At 37.1% G+C, this 22,852-nt stretch overlaps 1 long non-coding RNA gene across 1 annotated transcript in view; it reads left to right on the top strand.

The window, feature by feature from the left end:
- The window catches only part of LOC128082101 (uncharacterized), a 54,415-nt gene extending 37,606 nt beyond the window's left edge, over positions 1-16,809 (top strand). Inside the window, exons 8-13 of the long non-coding RNA XR_008207548.1 lie at positions 394-477; positions 1,463-1,568; positions 11,352-11,463; positions 12,670-12,922; positions 14,898-15,050; positions 16,749-16,809. This is a non-coding gene — a long non-coding RNA (uncharacterized LOC128082101). The remainder of the gene's footprint in view (positions 1-393; positions 478-1,462; positions 1,569-11,351; positions 11,464-12,669; positions 12,923-14,897; positions 15,051-16,748) is intronic.
- The last annotated feature ends 6,043 nt before the right edge of the window (positions 16,810-22,852 follow it).

Genomic DNA, 22,852 nt, shown 5'->3' with positions numbered 1-22,852 from the left:
CCAGAGCATGAAAATCATTCACCCTTCCTCTTCTATCTCTCAGAGTTAGGCAGTAAATGCCTTCTTAAAGGCAGGCCACCATGTAGCCAACGCTAGAAGAAGGGGGAAAAAAGGCATTTTTCATTTCTCATTGAGCGTACAATAAGGACAAACCACCTGACTAACACATATCTGAAAGTGAATGTTTCATTCTGCTATTTACTGAATAATTGACATGCTCCTAGTATGTCCTGAGTAACTCTTGTTAGAATGCTGTTATACCTATTTCTGAACTTAGAAGCTTCCATGTAGTGCCGTTAGCTTAATTTGTGTCCGTGTGATACAAGATAAAATAGGCCCTCTGTGAATAACTCTATGAAACTCATGTTTTGATCATTATATTCATTCTGGTAGGTCATCAACACAGGATACTGGAAGATTCAGAGGGTGAGAGAAGACTGTTCGTACAGAAACTAGTTCCAAGGCTGGAAAAACCAGGTGAGTTTTTTGTATAGTGCTCTGGGACAGCTGCAGTGTTTTCAAGTTTTTAAGATAAGAACATTGAGATCGAGTCTGCTATGGCCTGTTTTATTTATATTGAGTTTAATAACAATGTCATTAAGCTGGGCAGCCAACTGTGCTTGAAATTTCTCTAGGGCTCTGTGACAAGTTGTTCTTCACAACTCAGTTGTCCATTGTGCATCAGACTCATGTCAGAAGAAGTGACTTGTAACAAGCTTTTTCAAGTCCTTTTTTGAGGGTATCTTTTTGGTTTTGTGGGCTGCCTACCAGTGAATTATCTTAGTATTCTCTGCAGATGTTGATAATTGGCCACTCTTATCGCATCTATGCAGCACATTAACTTGAAAGTTTTTCTCCTGGCCACTCTCAGTCATTATTTGCTGGTCCTAAACTTGATGCACTCATGTAGCTGCTATAACTTTAACTGTATGATTCTTTACTTTTGCTGTAATTTATAATAACAGAAGTGAAAGGACATCAGCTGTGGGAAAACAGGATATAAGCAGCTGGAAGAACAAAATCTTTAGACAGATTTCCGGTTGACTGGGAAACATTCATGGGGCTCTTTTTCCCCCATACACTTCTGCATTCTCACTTTTCTTCTTGCCTAAGGAGTGGCAGATAAGTCACTGGTGCTACTCTAAGTTTAGATGCCCAATTCAGCAAGGGTGACAAATGTTATTTTCTTACCTATTTCCTGACCCCATAACATTTCCAAGATTTCTTCTGGGAATTACTTACAGAAGATGTATTTCTTCATCTGTGGCACAAAAACCATTTTTCCCTTTTATTTGCACCCTCTGAAAAAGTCCTTGGAGTAATAGATAAAATGTCAGAAATAATTAAGAAAAATACTGATACATACTGTGGCAGAGAATTATACCTTTTGAGATGGTTGTTGTCATCATCTGTAGTCAGTCCCCTGATAGATATAAATACCAACTTTATCACCTTGTTTTAGATGATGATGTGTTGAATTGATGTTGATGAAGTCTATATTTTGGAAACTTCAATTAGAGCCAAAGAATGTTTCCAGGGTGAAGCAGAAGATGTGAGATCAAAATAGAGTAAGTAATCATGACAGAATACAGACGTTCCTTTATACATTACTTACTTGATCCTGTTCATGAAAATCCTTTCTTCTCTTTTTCATTCTGAATTTTTCTTTGACTTATTTTTATCCTAAACACTACTATGTATGGAAAGTAAACATCTCTCTACATGCTTTTAGTGCTTAGACTGCAGCTGGTGTTAATACGTTCAATATATTTAACAGTCAAAACAGCAGTAGACAGTAGACAGTGGCTAAACTCAAAGTGCTTGTGTCAGCTGGAGGATAAAATAGGTAGGTGCTGGTTACAATTTAAGGAATTTCCCGTGATGAGGTGGCTCCATAGTATATATGCTAGTACTGTAGCATCCCTGTCCATATACAAAAAAAAAAAAAAGAAAGAAAGCCAGTGGACCGGAGACTTTTCCTGTGGTATATGTAAGGCAAGGATGGTTTACCTTGGGGTTTTCGACAGAAAATTACAATCAAATTTGCCTGCAATCAATACGAAGTAACAGGTAAAGCTGGCATGACATGTGAGCTGACAAGAGATTGGCTCAATCTTCACAGACTTTCCTGCATAAAAACTTTTTTGCTGTCTGGTGTGGAAAGCACGTATCTACTTAGTACGTGACTTTTACTCTGGGGCTAAGTGGTCTGTTCAGATTATTAGGTATTTATGTGTTAAGAAAGAACCCTTCTGCCCTGTTTTTTTTTTTTTAAAAAGGTCGTGTTTGTTTTTAAGGGAAATGAATTGTGACTAGATTTATTGTACCATGTACTCAAAGATCAAATCGCATGACCAAAAGCATTTATATTTATAGGAAATAATATAAAGGAGCAAGAAGCTTATGTGCAGCTTAAGTGTTGAGCATTTATCTTTTTCAAAATGCATTAGAAAGGCAAATGGACTTGGAATGCCAGTTAAAAAGCAAGGATCACTTGCTATAATTTATCACTTTTTGTATTTAGTTAGATTTGAAGGACGAGTTATAATGCCTGCAGATCAACTTGAATTCTCTACTATATTTTATTAGGTACAAGGTAGCAATTGGTTGCATAAGGGACTAAAAATTGGTCCTAAATCCTCTTCAATTTTTAAGTGATACTTGTGTATTCTTTGATTTTTAAAACGCCTCAACAGCTACATCTACATAGTATTGGAATCCTTAACCTACTCAGGAAAGGAGCTCTGTATAAAAAGCCCCATGTGCACATGCAAACCTGTGAAAGTCACTCGTTATCTTTTCTGCAGGCCTTCGAAATTCTGGGCCATTGTGACAGTGCCTAGGGCCAGACATCTCATGGTCTGTATTAGACTTTGGCATTGACTGGGCCAGAGCCCTCAGCAGGGGAATGTCTCAGGTGTGCTTTGTTCACATGGTTTGTTGACAATCCCTCAAGTCAAAACACTGTAAACAATGCCTCCTATTTTTATTTTTTGGTTGGCCCACAACATCAGAAGTGGATATTGGTGGTATGGCAGTAGAGGCTGAACCTTCCCACCAATGTCCAGGTATATGTTGCTGCCATGTGACAGCCAGCAGCAGAATAGTCTCAGATATGGAAGTGCATACGGAGCAAAGATGTGTCCTTGAGTTCCTCCATGTGGAAGAAAATGGCTGACATTCATCAATATTTGCTGAATATTTATGGAAACCAAACAGTGGTGTAAGCACAGTGAGGTGGTGGGTGGTGCCTTTCAGCAGTGGTGACAGTGAGTCACCTCCAGTAGTACGTATTTGTTATGAGTGCACATTCAGGTTCTTGTTAGATGCTGGCAAAAATGCACAGTTAATGGTGATGACTATGCTGATAAATAGTGTTTTGTATCTGAGAATTTACTCATCAAATAATGTTGCTGTTCTCTTTGTAGCTATTGTCGTTTTCATGGAAATAAATAGGAGGCAGTACTTTCAGAGCAACCTATGTGTGTGTAAGTGTGTGTGTATATATATATATATATATGTATGCATACATTCCAATGCTCAGAATGTAGGTTTCTAACCGTCAGTGTCAATTGTACTGCTTTGTAGAATTACTTCTGGGCTGCACTATTTGCCAATTTGATCTTTCTTCTGGTTGTGTCAGAAGGTGTTCAGTCTGTGGTTCAGATCCTTAATCAGTGAAATAGGGGAGATAGTACTTAACCATCTTTATTAAACAGTACGCATCTCAGATGAAAGTCTGGTAAGTCCAAAGTGTAGTAATAAATATTATAACTCTTAATATGGCACTGAAATCCTCCTAGAATTTTCTCTACCATATGCAGATTTTTAAAGGGTCTGAACTGTAAAATAAATAACAGTTAATGGCAGTGCAAATACTTAAATCCTCACAATATACGCTCTGCTTTGCATGCCATATGACTTTTGGTGCCTGGCAATTGTTTATGCACCAGCTTCCCCTGCAGTGCTGCCTATATATGTATATATAAAAAGAAAGGAGAACCACAGTATTGTGCTTAGCAGACAGCTGCTAAATAAATCTGTACCAAGCAGTGTCACCCTCAATGAGGCAGAAATCATAAATCAAATTTTAGAAATGATACCAGAGCAATGTGGCATTGTGAATCTTTTGTGAGAGAAGAAAAATTCTTTTTGCTGTGTTTTGTTTCATCAGTTTTAATAATACTCAAATTTTTTCAGTGAGAAATTCATGCCATGTAGATTTTTTTCATTGAAATATGAAAGCAGTGTACTCACATCCAAGTAAAATTAAATTTAGAGTTTTTTTCCCCCCTCTTTTTGCGAGATAAATATAGTTAATACATAACATAAGTATCAATTCTGACACTGGAATATCAAGCCATTTTTATGGAATTGCATGACAACATTATAAAACAAACATTTGCTATTAATGTTGTTGCTTTAAACAGATGAAAGGGATGCTTTCCTTGTTATTCAGTTGTATTTTGCTATGTTAATATATGATAAATACACAGTTGTTTCTACAAGTCCTTTATAGGTATGGCACCTTAATATTTTAAAGTAAAATTTGATCCATCTTAAGTTGCAGCATGAGTTCTCATTGGCAGCACGATGTTAATAAATCATCAGAGCACCGTTGATCAACTGACTTATTTAACACTGCATAAACAGCAAGAATTTTTACTGGGCCACAAAGTCTGTGTCATGCCTTTGCCATTAAAAGAGTTAATAACTTCACACTGATGGGTTATTAGATTCTCTGTAGCCCCAGAGTTAATATGAAAAATATTTAGAAGGAACCTGCGGGCAAAGCATGAGTCAGGTCTGTCTATTTAAAATCTCCTGAGCTATTGGAAGTGAGACATTCAATGCTACACCTGTGAGAGCCTCAGCTTCTACTGGAGAGATGATTCTGGTCCTTATAACGTGATTATAGATTGACAGGGTCTCATTCTTTTCAGTCTATTTTCTACTTCTGTTGTAGGGTACCAGTTCCCAAGTGCTGTAATCCTTAACCAATTATCTTGGACGTTACTCTGACTAGGATCATTACATGTTTCTCTGCACTCCATTCCCTGCTCATCTTTCTTTGATGTTGCATTTTCATACATTTCATTCCTCACATACACATTCAACCTACATTGGCCTTATTATAACTTCCACTATTTTTGTAATGAACTGGCTCTCATTTTTCTCATTTCATGTACTGAAAAGAAACTACTGTCAAATTGGAGCCATTAATAGCATAACTTTTTCTCTCTTGCTAACCAGAAATACTCCAACCTTCACCTGATAAATTTAGTAAAATTTGATATAATTCTGGCATCTTCAAAACACCAACTTGGCATCTAAAAATTAGGTCTTAATAAGCAGAAGAGCCACAAAGGCTCACTCTTCTCTAGAAGAAAAAAAAAAAAAAAGAAAGAAAGCCACCAGAAATGTTCAGAGAATAATTCAGCCTGTAGCAGGTGAATCTTAAAATATGAGGTGAAGATATCTGAACCTTCTCCCATCTCTTCCTTGGAAGATCAGCAGAAGAGCAAACCTGGATGCATGGAGTTCTGATTTCGCATCCTTTACATAAGGAATGGCCGGATAGGCCAAAAGGCAAATTATTCAGCCTGGGAAATTGGGATTGGAAGATGTATCCTTGCTGCATAAGAAACATTTCAAGCACCATGACTGCAGAGAGGGAGAGACTGGAGAGGGAGAAGTGCCTACTGTTTTCTTCTAGTACCAACGGCATATGTTTAACGAGGGCAGCATTTGCAGACTCAGAGTAGACCACAGTGTGCCACAAACTCCACACCATGCTTTTGCTGTTAAGAGAGTTAATAATTTCCCACTGATAGGTTGTTACTCTGTGATGTCCTCATGTGCTGTGAGGTACTGACCATTAATGAGAGAAGTTCACGGAAGACCAATCTTCCAAAAACTGCCAATTGGAACTCTCTACAATGCAGATCTTTGGAGGACGGAAGAGTTTCCCGGGGAAAAATCACCAAATGTTTGTTTCTTTCCTGCACTAACGCAGGCATCCACTATTGGGCACTGTAAGTGGCAAACTGGACATCTTCGATGAGCTGGTAAGACTCTTTCACAGCCTTCATAACTGCAGCTATCTGCCTAAAGTTAAGGGGGTGAATCTGTGCTTCTGCTTGCAGCACGTGATTGTGGGTTCCCTATAAAGGGCCTGCTCCTCCAAGTCAGTTTGCACATACACACTGGTGTTTGATAAGGGAAAATTCTAACGTAGCATTAAATTGAGTTTTAAATGAATGAACTGATAGAAATGCCATCTGAATGATCACATCTCTGTTCAGCGAGACTGGATTTCCTCCTATTTAAGGGAGCTCTGATCTAATTTTGTGTCTTCCCACTGGATTTTTATTTTTCCCTATTGGCAGGGTAATGGGTTACTTTCTGGTAAAACACACAAATATTTTCTAACTGCAAACCATCATGTTTCAGTGGTTTCAGCTTTTCAGATTATTATCTGCAACTGTTATTACTAGGCTATTGTAACCACCACTTTTTTCCAGATTGAATGCACTGCTATTTGAACTCTGATCCTACAGAGCGTGAACAGCACCTTTAGTAGGACAGCAAATCTTAACTGTTAAACCATGGCCATTTAATTGGTTGTAGTCTCTTTGTATGTATTGAATACTTTAAAAAAAAAAAAAAAATGTGAGCTTTGATCTTTTAAAAAAGGGTGAATTCTGCAAATTAATATTTTTAACCATACTACTAACCATGTAGTATGTATATACTGAGTTTGTGGGTCTGAATTTCTGATAGTTTTTCTAATTAGAGGCTAAGTTTGGGTCCAAATGGGCAGGCAAATCTTAATGACTGTGTAAACCACTAATCACATCACTCGTCAGATCTTGATGTGTCTTCAATTTTTAATTCAATCAGAAATCCTTAAATAATTCAGGTATTTTTAATTAAAGAAAATACGGCATTTAGATGATTTTTAAAAATTATTTTATTTTATTTTATTTTATTTTATTTTATTTTATTTTATTTTATTTTATTTTTAGACCAGGGAGTATTTATCAACATTATTCCATACTTTCACTTTTCTCTAGTATATATATTTTTCCTTTCTTGGTATCTTGGTTTTGCATTCTTACTTAGTTACATATTTTTCTAAAAAATGTGAATGTGATCAATAAAACCCTATGGCTTCAAAGTGTTCTTATTTATATTTAAATCCTTCCTCTCACCTGCTGTTTGTTGCTTTTTAGTTATGTCACCAATCCCACTGGAGCTCAGGAAATCTAGCTGGTCCTCTCTAAGCTGCCAGACTTATTCTTTTCCCATGTATTCCCATGTCCCTGCAGCTTCTGATGTAAAACAGATTTAAGTTTGTGTAGAGCAGAGGTCAACATGAAAGCTCAAAACAAAACAAAAAAAAATAGCTGGCATTCAACTTTTAGCTCTGGTTTCTATTATAAGTCAAGGCTCTATTTTTGTAATTTGAAAATGGTGCTATTGTTCTGCAGCCATCCCTTACCTCTCACTTTCACTGATTCTTTTTTTTTTTGACTGTGATGTCCAGTTTAGATAAACTTTTAGCCATGTTGACGATTGTTTGTTTGAACTGCAATTCTTTATGCCACAATTGTAAAATTGGCATGTATTTTGCAAATTGAGCTCTATTAAGTTTTCATTTATTTTGCGAAACACAAAGCTTTGAAGCCATTCCTCTAGTTCTCCTGTAGTTATTTGCAGTCATGATTTTGAGTCCTTGCTAAGAGTTGTGGGAGTAATGGCCTAATGGGATCCCTTTAGCAACAGATTTTGTGAAAGTTAATCTCAAAGTACTTCAATTTTTATTTATTTGTTCTGTAATGTTCTGTAGCTTTGTAGTAACACATCCCTTTCTGAATGCCTCAGTAAAGTAGCATGAGTTGTGTTGAGTGAGAGTTAAATACTGCATGCTATGGCTCACTGTGTTGGACCGTTTACCAGTGTTGTGTATATGTATTCAGTCTTTTGCATTTCCTGGTCCTTTATCAGATGGAAATCACAAGTAGAGATGTAATTCAGTGCTGCCCTTAACATCATTAAACCCTGTGGCAGTGGGTAAATCCAGATCTCATTGTGGTCTTATGAGACAATTTGGCAAAGAAACTTGTGCTGTTTTACTGAGACGATGAGATTTGGACAAGGACTGTGTCTCCATTAAGGAATGAAGCCCCACATGCATGAATCTGCTGCATTTTAGCTTACGGGGAACATCTCTACATTAACAAGGATGTATGCAGTGTGCATGCTGACTTGTGAAACATTCAGCCTCTCCTGGTCTTGTAGGGAGAAGTATGTACCCTAAGCAGCCCTAGAGTTGCTCCATGCTGCACTCCAAGGTATTTGCATTTCTGCTGTTCTGTTCAACACAAATTGGTCAGTACTCAAGCATGAGTGTAAATTGCTGTGGAAAAATAAGTACTTTTTTTCCCCTGGAACTTCATTCAAACTGCAATAATTAATTACAAACTAGAATTAAGTTCCTTATATTACAAAGACTTAGGCCTTAGTCTGTAGTGAGTTGGGAATTGAACCAAGATCAAATGGATAATAAAAGTATATTTAACTTCATGGAAGCTCATAAAAGATTGTATTAATTAGGATGAGTAAGTAATGAGTAAGGATGAGCCCATAGCAAAGTCTGAGGAAGAACTTTCAGCTGTGTGTTTGGTGTTAATTTAGCACCTCATTCACTTCTGGATAAATGTGATAACTCTTCCATCATTTATCATTTATTGCTCTTCTGATAGTGATGATTTCTTCATGCACATGGAAGATATGATGGAAGGTGGAAGGCAGATAAAAAGGCATGGCTGAAATAGAGCCCTCTGAAAAAAATTTTAATGCATGTTAAGCTAAAAAATTGTCATGGCCCTACAGCATTCAAATGGTTTTGATTCTTTTATTTATAATGAGAAATTTGTACACTTTGAGCAGTTTGAGGTTGGTTGTGTGGTTAATTTTGAAGTTGCTTGCTATAACTGTGTGAATCTGAGAGGACACTCTGAGACCTCTTAGAATACTCTGAGACACTTAGAATAAAATCAGGAGATCTGCGATGGACATTGTAAGAAGCAGTACTTTATCATAAGAGAAATATTGCCAGTAAGTGTCATTTACTGGTAATTCTGAGATAAAAAGGAGAAAAGGTTCTGACATGAGACTTGGATCTAGGATGCCATAGAGAATTCAAATAAAGAGAATCCATGGAGGAATCCACTGGAGATTTAACATTATTATAATACTCCTCATTCCTTGCACAAAAGCTCTACAAAAGCTTGCCAAAGTGGAGCAAATTTTAGAATTTTCAACAAATGCTGCTATTAACCCATGAGCTTAAAGTTATAACTTTCATTTTGAAAAAACTTTAAATAATAGAAGTAATAGAAACATCAATGTGCAATGCATATATAAAAGCTAGTGTCTTGTTTTCAAACATCATTTGATATTAAGGTTTATGAACATTGGCTTTTTGTTGTTAGACTTAATATATCACGTATTCTCTGTTGTTGAAAACAAAAACTAAATAACAGACTTGCATATAATCTTGAGCTGGCAATATTGTCCAGATGGCACTCTTTTCCTCCAAACTGTGGCAATCCATCTTCACCCTTGTTTCCATATTAATTACTCATCCGCATTATTGTATGCTGATTAAAGCTAAAAAACTAGAATTTCCAGGTCCTGTTCCTAACCCTCTTGCACTACAACACTGAAACACTGTTGTTTGTGGTCTTGGCAATTATTTTTTGTGTGTGTGATAAAATCTCCATAAAGGCATGCTGTACATTCTGGTTAAAAATAACGGTATGAACATTCTGCACAACTCCACAAGTTAAGCTTTGTATTTCAATAAACTTGCAATTCTTCCTCTGGAAATACAAGACGGAACCCCAAAACTACTACAAATTTTCATTTACTAGGTCTAGCGTCAGTTGAATGAAACACTGTCTGAGGAAAGTTGTCTGGAGGCAAAATTTCAATCAATAGCATGGCACGAGGTAAAAGTTCATGTGGTAGTGAAAGCATTGGAACTACTTCTATTCAAGGCATTATTGCATACAAGTACTGCAGTGCCATATTCTGTTTGCCGGTGTGTCAGACTCTATCCCCTGTATTGTGTCGCCATAACTACTTAGAGTGGTTCACCAAAATAGAAAGTGTTGTTTACAGAGCATGTTACTTCCAACAACATGCAGGACCAGTAAGACCTTATTATTTATGGGAACTTCTTCTTAATGTTTCAAAAGTTATACTATAATTACTTAAACTTCTTTTTTCTTGCTACAATCGGAGGTAAGTAGATCAAAATTCTGTCTTTGAATTTCAAAAGAAACTTGACTCCTCGGATTTTGGATTGTCTAACTTTCTTTCCCAGTGTGTCAAGTCCGCTATCTCAGGGTGAAACACTGATGTGACAGACTGCCATAATGCAATGTGTTCAACCACCTCAACGATGCATCAACTGGAAGGAGTTTCTGAAGATTCCGTTCACACATGCACACACACAAAAAAGAACATGAGGGAGAAACAGTTTGGGGAAGCGGAACATTAATCTTTTTCACATAGTTTGGCACAAATTTAATTATGAAGTATTTGTAAATGTTCAATCAATTAGACCACTTGATTGTCAAACTTATAACTTTGAAAGCAGATTATCTTTTGCAGAAGAAAAGCTTCTCTTAAGCAAGATCTTTTATGTTAACTGCTCCAGAATTAAAGCGCTACGTTTTCCATAGGATGGGAAGAAAGTGCAGGAAAGAAGTGTGTAATCTCTGGTCAAATTTCAGGATTTTCATATAAATGGACTAGTTGAACCTTTAAACTCCTAAGTTTTTTGGGGAAAAAAAAAAAAAAACTTTTCTCTTTCTGCTTTAATAAAATAGTCATCTAGTAACTCTAGATTATTTAATTTTTATAAGGGAAACTCAAAAATAATTGCAGGTAGATTCACATGCTGAAGAAACTTCATGAAAGCTATTAATTTTTCCTAATTTTTCAAATACTTCTCCAAAAACTCACTTTCATGTCTCTTTTACTTGTAATATTTAAGTTCAAAATTTGGCCGTTCCAGTGCAAGGTAGTGAGTGTAGTTTGTATAAATTATCGACTATGGAATCCTAAACTGACTGGAAACTAAACTGACCAAACTGAATCTGTTTCTTTGTACATAACATTGTCATCTCTGGGGAAAACAATCAAGTTATAAATCTGCAACTAGAGATCTTAATATCCACATTGTGTATCTCTTCTGTCAGGTTCTTTATTTTTCTCCCTGGATAATCAATTTTTTGCTCCTTGAGTTCTAACTACTGTGTTTCATTTTCTCATAGCACTGTCTTCTTGAGCTTTACTGACTGCAAAAACAGAAGATATTCTGCTGAGTGATGTTTTTGTCCTGTCATGTCCTAAGCTTCCACATCCCCCTGTTCAAACAAATGCCAGGTAATGCACAGCTCTGCCACAACTGAACCTCACTGTAAAACTATGCAAAACTGAGGACCTATCCCTACACAAAGGGAATGGATAATTGTATGCATGTATGGAGTCTCATATGATTGTATGGTACCCAAAAGGCTTGCAGAGATGTCTTAAGTGTTTAGGGTGATATTTCCAGATTGTCATATTCTGTCACAAATATCTCAATGGGGTCATGCCGTAAGATATTGAGAGACATGACACTGAATTGTTCTGGTGCCTGCTGGTCACGGTGGCAAAACCAAGAAGTTTTTCAGCTGATGTTAGGTGGGCAGAGGATAGGTGACACATTTTAGGAAAGTTATTGTATTTATTAAGGCAAATCATGTTGTGAGCTAACGTCACATGACCCTTTTCTATCACACTCAATTGACAGAAAGCTTCTAGCTTCATGGAGAGTATTTGGAGCAGAAAATCTGTCATATTTAATGGGATAAATGCTTGGAATATGTCTTTGTCAACCACAATATAGCTTTATGACAATATGCTTTTGTATGTGATGGTAAATTTGTGCTACTTATACGTATTGTTCACCTGAATGAATGCAGTCAGTACTGTAGTTGAGGTATGGCACAGACTGAAGTCTGATCTGTCAAAGCTTGTCCTGACAAAATCTATGAAAGAAAGTTGGCCAACATGCAGCAATAGAGAGGAGGAGTGCAAAGGTGAGTGAACACTGAGAACTACAAACGGGCGACATGGATGGTGTCCGGGCATCATGGGGGGAAGGTTTGTAACTAGAGAGAGAAAGAAAACTAGGAGGGGAATTGGGACGGAGAATGCACCAGGAGAATGCACGCCACAATCTGTTGGTATTTCTGGAGTACCACTCTCTAAATCTGTCACTGGGAGAAAAATAAATCACGCATTTAATTGCTTTTTTTTCCAATGTAAGGGTAGAGCTTGCCTATCACGGTGAAGGAACGCTGGTGGGATTGGCAGCCCCATGATGGCACCAGAAACAGCAATGAGCTAGATGCAGCGTCTCCTCTGAGGAAAAGAAACTTGCAGGGCAAATGCAGTGCGTACATTTTTCATGGACAATCCACAAGTGTTTACAGTCTGGGAGCAAATCAGAGCAGAACGTGAGTGGCTGTGCTCCACTGATGAAATGACAACCCAAATGTTGTTCAAACAGAAAACTGATTGCAGTTGCTCTCTCTTGTGTTCAAGGCAGTCCCTGTGTTGGCTGCAGAAGGAGTTTGAGCATGCAGACCAAGATTAAATCATAACCAGAGTCTGTCTGAAACCCTGTCTGCCAGTAAGAACAGCAGCCGAGTTAAGATGTATCACAGCAATGAGCTGCCTCACTAAAGCTGACTGAACATTGAGTCTTGACTGCCTGCTTATGACTGCACGTAACCTTTTCAAAAGCACCCAAATACCTTAGAAGCTTGATTCTCATCGCAAGTTAGATAGCTGAAGGGTGAGTAACATAGACAAAAGTCTAACTGCAATCAGATAATCTGAAATGGTCTCATAGATCTCCGAATGCTCCTTCTACCCAAGTTTCATCTGTTTGTCCTCTGTGGAAGTTGCATAGTGGCTAGACAAGTGTTAAAACAGTGTTTTGTCAGCCAAATCTGACTAATTTTTGGAACAACCAGTAGTTCATTGTTTTCAAAACCCCTCCTCACCCATGTCTGTTGATTTTCTCTAAGACACTGCACTGAGCACTGCTGTTGGTGTGTAAGTGCAAGATGCTGGGCATACGTGTCCTGCTATCTGAGATGGTAGCGTGGAGTGCTCCCACAAAGCATGCAGCATGCCAGCTCTCTGTATCTCAGTGAGGACTATAGGGTTGTTGGTTTTTTTTCCCCTGTGGATCTTTTAAATGCAAGTCAGGCTTCACAAAGCCCACAGTAAAAAAAAAAAAAAAAAAAAAAAAAAAAAGGAAAAAAAGAAATCCTCCACTACAGAGACAAATAGCAACATGTGGCTGAAAGATAACAGAAACGTACATGCAAGTGCTAAAATTAAATATGGAAATATGAAAATGAGGTTTTTTTTTTGTTTGTTTGTTTGTTTGTTTTTAAGCAAAAGAACTGATTCACTTGTCATTGCTAAAATTACATGGGAACCTTGTTTCCTTAGCAGCCCATCTCAGAAGAACAAAATAGAAAAAAAAGGTCCACAGATAAGAAGCACCATCTCAGTACCCAGTTGTGTTGGTTGGCTTTGGCAGTGGGAGTCTTTTGCAAAACTTTGCAGACAGCATGAAAAAAGCAACAGGAAAAAAAAAAAAGATAAAGGCAAAAGAGCATATTAGAACAAAATGTGCAAGATGTAGATGTGTGGTCCTCCTCCCTTAGTCTTGTCTCCAGTCTTGCTGCAATGTCACACCTTTCCATGAGTCACTGGATTTATTTTCAGTGGCTTTTTCTTCTGTCATTTCCTGCATCTCCTCCTTCCCCCGGTGTCCCTTCTTCCTGCCCATAGCCCACATCTTTTCCAGATATTTAATGTAAAAGTGATTACCCCTGCTCCCTGCAAGCTTTGCCCCCGCTTCTGTGATGGTTTGAACAAGCTGTAAAAAAAATCACGGTGCTCAGCAACGGGGCTGGTTGTTTCTGAGCCACATCCTTCTGGAGTCTGCAGCTAAGAGCTGCTCAGGTCTTCAGAGCAAAGTGACCACTAGAGCACAAGAAAAAGAACTTGTCCCTTCCATGTTTGAGGTGCAATATCTAGACTCCCAGCAAGCAGCAGACACAGCATCCTAACATCCTCTGTGGGGTCCTCCTGTTGCCTGGCTGTTGTCACTGTTATTCTCCCCTTTTTCTGTTTTGGTGAAATTCTGAACAGTTCTGTCTTGAAGGTTGGTGAGACAGCGACATGATACATCCAGAAGAGGCTTGTCCTGAACAGGTCAGCCTGACAAGTATATCCTGGTTAACAGGGTGCTTGTGCACCTGAGCAGTATCAACACAGAAGGGGGTAATCAGAGGCAGAGGATTACTTGCTTTTTTGTATTTCACATCACTGTAAAGAAAATAGGTTTTCCTCTCTCTTAATAGAGTAATATCATTCTCCAAATGAAATAGGCATCCTCTTTCTTCACCTCATGTTCTCAGTGTCACCTATGCACACTGTTTCTAAAACTTGTATTCTACTTTGTGCAAATATTTTCTATTGTCTGTTTTCTTTATTTTGATACCTTATTTTCTCTGCTTCCCTCTCTGTTTACTTTTCCCTTATAACGCTTCTCTTATTAAATCTTTTCTTCCTCTTGGCCAACTCCTTTCCAATGGTTCCTGTTTTCAAGAGAGCGCCTGTAATTTTATTTAAAGGCAGAGGTCACAAACCTTCAAATGACTATTCCTTAGATTTAAAATGTGTCCTTTACTATCTCAGTGATGCAGATCGTCAACACTAATTTATCTTTGTTCTCTTCCAACATGCAGTTCCCACAACCACTTCTGTTTTCCTGGATACCCGTCAACTGTTCACACTCAGAGACCTTGGAAGGGTAACCAACTTTGAAGATTTTGGAGCCGGCTTTTTGCCTGAAGGGAAACTATTGAGTTTCATCTCATCCCTGTTGTGGTTAATTCCAGGTATTTATTAAGCATTTAATATTGTATGAGTCAAAAGGAGGAGATTATGAGATAGACTGTTTCTTGTCTTTAAAGAATGCACAAAATGTGATTGCTTCTCATTTTGCCTGTTCTTGATTGAGGTCCAGAGAGGTGGGAAAGCGGAGGCACAGACACCTCCATGACCACCTTCTAGGAAGATTTTGGTGGAGGGATTAGTATGGTCTGAGCTACACCTTCCCATGACGCTGAGTGCAGGGAACAGATAGGCATGAGTCACTGTGAGTGCTGGAATAGATTGCCCTTCCTGGGCTGGCGAAGAGTTGAGGGAGACCTAGGCAATGTAAGTACTGTGCACACTATGAAACCAAGGACAAATCAGACTTCTTTAATATGCTGAACATTTATCACTGCATTTCAGATCATGTGTGACTTGGAATGATTGCTTTAAAAAGTCACAGATAGAAAATACAGAAGTCTAGTTCACTTGCATAATGTACTCTTTGTATATGGCTCCTCTTTTGGAATATGGGAAAGTTGTAAAAAAAGCTGCACAGAATTAACATGCAATAAGTTCCTGTATTAAATAAATAGCAGCTTTGATAGAGAAATACATAAACACACTAAATGTTAATGTTCCAAAAATATACAGATAGGAGGCAGTCTCATGTGCCTGTGAAGGCATTATTGTCAGGAGATCTACGGAATAATTTCTGCCATTCTAGAAAAGAGAACAAGGATCAAAAATGTTTTCACAGTTGCAAAAGAAAGAAAGAAAAGCCTGCAATCTCTGCCTGATTGCAGTGGTCACACCTGTTCTTCCTTTTAATGAAGAGAGAAGAGTATTTTAAATCTCCATAATATGGTCTTTGATAACTTGTGGGAGGTCTTCAGTATAGAAGTTTTCTTTGGATGCTATGACTGGAAGAGCTTTGCCTGCTTTTACGATAGCAAGTCAGGCTTTGTAATATTCACTTCTTGTTATTTTTGGAAGGAAAAAAAGAAACAACAACAACAACAAAAAACAATCTTTTTTATTTAAAGATTGGAATTTAAAACCAAACCAAAAATCCTCTTGTTTTGTTGTATTTTTTGCAGCTTTGATTTAAAAAAAAAAAAAAAGTGAATCAATGATGATTAAAGGTGAGGGATGTTGTAGGAATGTAGCAAAGTATAACTGTCATACTGTACCAGTGGTGGTTCAGATATTACTGCACTGTATCTCAGGCAGCCACCAGGGTCTGAGGATTCTGCTGAAGACAGAACCTTGTGATACCAGGTGAGGACTTACATTCTAAATGCAGGCCCCTTCTTATTTGGCAGTAATTCAAGTTAACTATAGTAATGTTGAAGATTCTTTTACTATACAAATACCTGATTTCTCTTTGTAATCTGTTGGATTTAATCTGACTTTAGTGAAATATTATGATATTGCGTACCAACAGCCTAATTATCCAAAATGAGGAAGAAAAAAAAGGCTTTCCTTTGATTGGTTTTGAATTTGCATCTCTTTGTTATCACTGCTTGTCCTTGTGTTACAAAACAAGGAGAACAGAAGCACTAGATCTGTATTCCCTAAACCAACCAGGGTTTCACATACTTTTAACGTGTTCCAGAAGAAGCTGTGCTATTGTTTTATACAATGCCAGTAGTACCACGGTACTTCAAACAGCTTTCTGAAATGCAGTTCTTTCTGTTCCCGCTGTTATCATTTCCTAGGACACTGGGAAAGACCCGGAGCTCTAAACGCTGGATTAAGATCTTCACTTCAGCAGCTGAGGTCAGTGGCTCCTGTCGTTCAGTCTGCACTTCTCACTCAGAGGCTGGTTTCAAACAGAGGCCCTCAGCCTAAGAAGCAAGTGGGACTTCCAGGCAGCTGTTCTGCTGTTGTGATCCTTATGAGTAATTTCTTTCCTCTTAATTTATTATATAGCATCAAGACCTGAATTCAAAACTTTCTGTGGTTTAAAGGGATCTTCCGCATTGCTAGTTTTGGAGGGTTTTTTGAAAAAACTATGCACCTGATACGGTTCAGACCATAATTAGTGTAAGTCTTACTTACTCTTTTTACAGAAAGCTCTTTTGAGTTATTAAAATACAGCGACTAACTGACTGACTTCCATATAAAGGGGGAGGGGAAGAAAGGAGTCACACATAAGTTGAGTTACTCGAGCATAAGGTATTTTTATTCAGTTGAGCCCTTTAGTTCAGATTAGGATCATAGCTTCTTTTGAATGTACTAGTTACTTTGAGTTCTTAGTTCATTGTTGAAAAACTAACACTTCTAGACATCTCTGACAAGTTCAAATAAAAAACCATTAGGATCTTTAAATTTAAATCTCACTGGAAAGTTGAATTTACAAAAATGCCTGTCTACGGCTTATATGGATCTGTACAGAAAAACAGTAACACAGGTTAAGTTAGCATAGGACAAGTCTTATTTTTATTTTCTTTCTTAATATTGGGAGATAAAGAGCCATATGTGACAATAAATAACTTTGTAAATGATTCTGAGGATATAGTGGGAAGACTGTGATCATGATGAGTTGATATAGGTATTTTTTCTCATATCTGGGTAATAGAGATAGTTGCACTAGTGGCAGACTCACAATGAATTATATTATATTGATCTATTAATTTATCTGTACATTTATGACATGAGAAATATAAGGATATATCTTTGATTTAATAATTATATAATAATAAATGGCACCATTTTTACACTTCTGTTCTGCTTGCTTTACAAAGACCAATGTTTTTACAGACGGATAACTCAGAACTGACCAGGAAGGGAAGGGAAAAAAAAAGCCCTTAAAACGAATACATTTCAAGGAGGCTGTAATTATTTCCTTCTTTGTGACTTACAGCAACATACTGAAAGTTAATAAAGATAAATGTAACATTTACAGGGTAATAAGAGATTGTGGAAGGAAATAAACAAACCTAGGATACAGTGCATCTAAGTAAACACAAAGGTTGTAAAACCTTCAAACTCAAATATCAAGAGCACTGCAAATTAATGCTGCACACAATAGACCCTTTGGAAGCGAACTTAATCCACCCCCATGTATCTACATGAGGGCCATGCATAACAATGCATGAGCTGGATTTCCATTAGAGTTTCCTCTGCAGGCTGTCAGTTGTTTGAAGAAATAACAATTTCCTAGGCATGAAAGCTTTTTCAGAATGTTCCCACTGATGTGTAATAAAAGTGACTTTACTTTTTCCTCCCCCCTTCTTCCTCAAGCCCCTCCCTCTGAGATGTGACTTTGGGGGGGAAGAGGATGGACTTCGACCCCCGGCCCCCTACCAGTTTACCTTGCCTGGATTATCAGTGCAGGTGTTAAAATAATTGAAGGTGTGGTAGGAGATACAACCCCTAATAGCCTTTCCTATATGGAGATTACCTAGGTAGAGAATGCCAGAGTACCTGAAGAATAGGCATGTGAGTACCTTATTAACATAGCACCATTCAGCGGCAGCTGCATATCTGGAAAAAAAACCCTTTAAAGAGCCTATTCATCTATGTTAATGGGCCCATTGCACAGTACATTGTGTGGGAAATTAAGTCTCTGGCTGTGAACTTCCTGTGCTGTGCAAGCTGCCTTGACTCTTTTTTATTGCTTCAGTGTTATTATCTCCTCCTGGAAATAAAAACAATCATGTTCTCACATTTGAGAAGCCAAAACATTCCCAGATAACAAACTGGTTGAAAGTTTCTTTTGTTTCCCTTATTAAGTGAAAAAATATGTTTTGAAATTAAAGTAAACCCTAAATTAACATCAAAGCCCATCAAATTAGCTGAGCTGTCATATGCATGATAATGCTGGGTTTTCTTTTTTTTTTTTTTCCTTCCCTGTAAAATACACAATTTAAATTGCTTTCCTATTTATTGTTCCTTCCTTGGAATTAATTTTTGCCACAAAGTATGTTAATTTATTCAAATGAGACATGATTTTTGAATGTTTAACGGCAAAAGAACTGCTTTCCTGCTGAAAGATTGAGGTAGAAAATAACACTACTTTAAACGTTTTCCTAAAATACAACGCCTCTCCATTTTGGCATTGTGGACAGATTCTCGAAACACAGATCTTGACAGGTGTACCAAAAAGAGTAAACCTTATGTGTTCAAGATATTTTTAAGCCCTGTGATCACTTTGTGAGTAATATATGATATTGTAGTCTGCAAAACCTTTCACCAAAAAAATAGTTATCATCAAATATTTAAGCAACTTTTATTCTTAATTTAAGATCCAAATTCTACACATTGCATCATCATCATCTTCATCATGCTGCCAAAAGGAAGGATTAATTATCAATGCTACCTGGTTAAAATTCAATTAAGGAGGATCTCTTTTTTCTTTTTTATCTTGCCTCTTTCAGTCCTTCCTTTCAATTTCAACTTAATTTGCTCAAATATTTGACGCATTTAATGAGCATACCGGAATAGAAATAGCCATTGAATATGCTGTACTCCTTCCATGGTGTACATTCAACTTCAACTGGACAACAGTAAAAACAGCCAAAAAAGTCCTATCTTTTGCTGTTATTTGAATTACTGATATAAATTGCAATGTAATTCGGTTCTTCAGATAAAAGAACTATTTAGCACTGTAAAGCTGGCTCACTCCATACCAGTTATCAAGAAGTATCAGTAGAGGAAGGAAGTGAATAAGGAATGAGCCTTATAATACAAACCATCATTTTACCCAGTCTGTTCCATGCATTCGTCCTATAATTTTTCTTCAAAAATTTAACTGTGAAATCTCTGGTGCAGGGATGGTATGGTATGCACATACCTTGCTGTTTTCTCTGCTTTATAGTTCTTGACAGTATTATCATAATAAAAATCATTATTGCTGCTAGACACAGCACTGAGTGTTCTTTGGGTGTGTACAAGTCTGACAAGTGATGATGCACTAATATCAGGGAGCAAATCAATATTTCATCTTACTTAATAATTCAATTATGGAAATTCTTCCCTCAATGCCATTTGTTAACTTAAAGTCACCATAAACTGTAGTTCACTCAGTACATCTTTTAGTGGCGCTCTAAATTACATCTTCCTGACATTTAGATATTGAAATATTAGACAACGTTCTCTTTTCAATTCACTGCTTTTTCACAGCACAAGCCATCTGGGAACATGTACCCACTAGTGCTCTACAAGGTACCGTTAAGAGTTTGCATACTTTAAAAAGTTAGAGAAAATCAGAACTGCAGAAAGACCAACACATGACACTTTTATATCTGTAGATTTGGCTTTTACATCATTATAACATTTTTTTTCAATGGAATCATAGAATCATATTTTTTTTCCTTTGTCTTATATAATCTATTTAATTTCAAAATTACTTGTAAGTTTGTTTGTTTGTTTGATGACTGGTGTCTTTCAGGTTTTATAATACGTTTTAAGAGTTTAAAAATATACGTTGGACTTCCAGACCAGCCATTCCATTTAGTCCCTTTTCCACAGCAATACCATTTTTATACAGCAAGTGTGCTGATGGCATTTCATGAATAATAGGGTGGCTGGTAATCTGGATGCAAGCAAAATTTTTTCAAACAGTTGCTGTAAACATAATTCAGATTAATGGGCCATTTACAGTCTTGCTAACTTACTAACTGGCTCTGTGCTCTAGGTAATCAGGGTGACATTACTGCCGGCACAAAAATGACATCTCGTCATCAGAAATTTTCTTCATTGGCACAGAAAATGCCAGGCACATCACCTCTGACTGTGTGGCCACCACATCTATTAACCTTATTGATTTGGAGTCATGCTGTGCCACACTGGAAAACTACTCCCTGCTGAAAGACTCAAGTGGATCAATCCTGAACCATGAACAAAACTCAATAACAAAATGTAGTAGGCACCTTTCTCCATTAAGTATTCCTCAAAGTAAATCACATTAGAGGACGTCACCTTGAGGAGCTTCCCTTAGGACTCTGCGATCTTCCAGAAACTAACAGAGAAAAATGTCAAAATTGAGGGAAAAGATATTTATAATGCCAATTGTATTTTGCATCTTACTATAACTAATTTTCCCTTTCTAAACTTGAGAAATCTAAAAGTGCTGTTTGTTTTTAATGATAATTATCCCTGGTATTTCATCCAGTGACAGATGTCACAGTCTGGAAAACAAAGTTTTCTCCTTTTATCAACCTTTTAGCATTTTCATGAATTTATCAGCATTTATTTTTGAGAGCCTCAATGTGATGGGTCTTGAAAATGAAAAAAGGCCTCTAACTTCTTTCATCCTCATACAGTTAACAAAGAAGTCAACAAAAGGAGTTCCAGAGCTTCATATTTCCTGACAAAAGATAGAGGATTGCAGCAAGCTCCATTCATATTTAAATGTTCATGGCTTTGGAATTAAAAGTCCATCTTTCATGTTACCATTTCCGTTCCCTACTTTTTTTGTTGCTGTTTGCCAGCAATGAAAACGATGTCCCAAACATTAGTGTGATTCTTCAAGTCTGCAGCACTTCTGTTCTTAGAGAATATTCCTTGTTACAGCCAACTGAAGCTTTTTTTTTTTTTTTTTTGCTTCTTTTTTTTTTGTGTGGGGGGTTTTTTTTTGTTTGTTTGTTTTTAATAAGAGTTGCACATCATTCCAGTTTTTAATTGTCTTGGAAAACTTATTTGGGACAAGAAAAGTGTGTGTATAACTGATCTGTGTGCATGTGAGTAATTATAGCTGAGTAAGTTTTATTAAATCTAGCAGGACCCCCAACCTCAGGGAAAATTACTCACATGAGTAAGGGGCACAGGACAGGATCATTTCTGTTGCTCTATACTGTGACAACAGTATTTTTTCCCAAGGGTATGATCTGAAAACTTGGCAGCTAAAACCTGTGGGCATAAGGTTGAATTTTGCACTGGTTTTGATGTTGATGAATAAATTTCATTAAAAATATTCCTTGTATGAAGTTAAACCATGCTTAACATCTGTATATTTATCCGTATTAAATATTTCGATATTTTATTTCAAAGAAATTTCTAGATTACAAAAAGCAAGGAAAAACAAATGAAATGACATTAGAAAATATTATCAGTTGCTTAGGAAAAAAAAAAAAGTGATTTCTCAAAGCCACATAGAAGTCTGGAAAATATTATTTTTATTCCTTAGGAAATAACCCTGGGTTTCTAATTAATGTCATGAAATTAAGGCCATTTATCTGGAAAACTGAAAGAAGATCTATATATGCTCCAAAGTTCGGTGTTTGTCCCTGAGCTCTGACATGGGATATACTGTGTGAAAGTCTAACATGGGATACACCATATATCATCTCTATTTAGAGCCCCTAGGCAGGAAGTATGGATAAAAAAAATAATCAAAATTACTGTTTTTCTTTACTGAAAGCCCTCCAAGGAATTCATTGGAATGAGTTCTGTCTGCCCATCTAATTGATAATTATTTAATTAGCAATTTATAATGATAATGGGATTTTACCCCCCACCAGTCCATCTTGTCGGTAAGAAAAATATAAGTAGACAACCTTATGTATTACTTTACCACTTTTGGCAGTTGGCACAAGATATTGTGGGCCAGCGTTGTGATTCCCCACAGTTAAACCATAAAAGCAGTGTATTCATATATTTCCTTTGCCCACAGTATTTCCTTTTCTCATTACTGTGGGTGACTGGCATTCTCACAATGTGTGTGGGTGCACAGGCTTGTTGTGTCACCATGGACAGTTCTAAGAGCAGCTTCATTAGTTCTTTTTACAACAAAAGCTAGGTTTTTTTTCCTGCCTTCTCTTTCTTTCCCTTAGTTGGCATGCGGGTTGAATTTTTCTTGGACCCCCTGCTTGACTTT

This window comes from Tympanuchus pallidicinctus, unplaced genomic scaffold (assembly GCF_026119805.1).
Source record: "Tympanuchus pallidicinctus isolate F22 unplaced genomic scaffold, pur_lepc_1.0 scaffold22, whole genome shotgun sequence".
NCBI lineage: Eukaryota > Metazoa > Chordata > Aves > Galliformes > Phasianidae > Tympanuchus > Tympanuchus pallidicinctus.
This window is presented reverse-complemented; position numbering and strand designations above follow the sequence as displayed.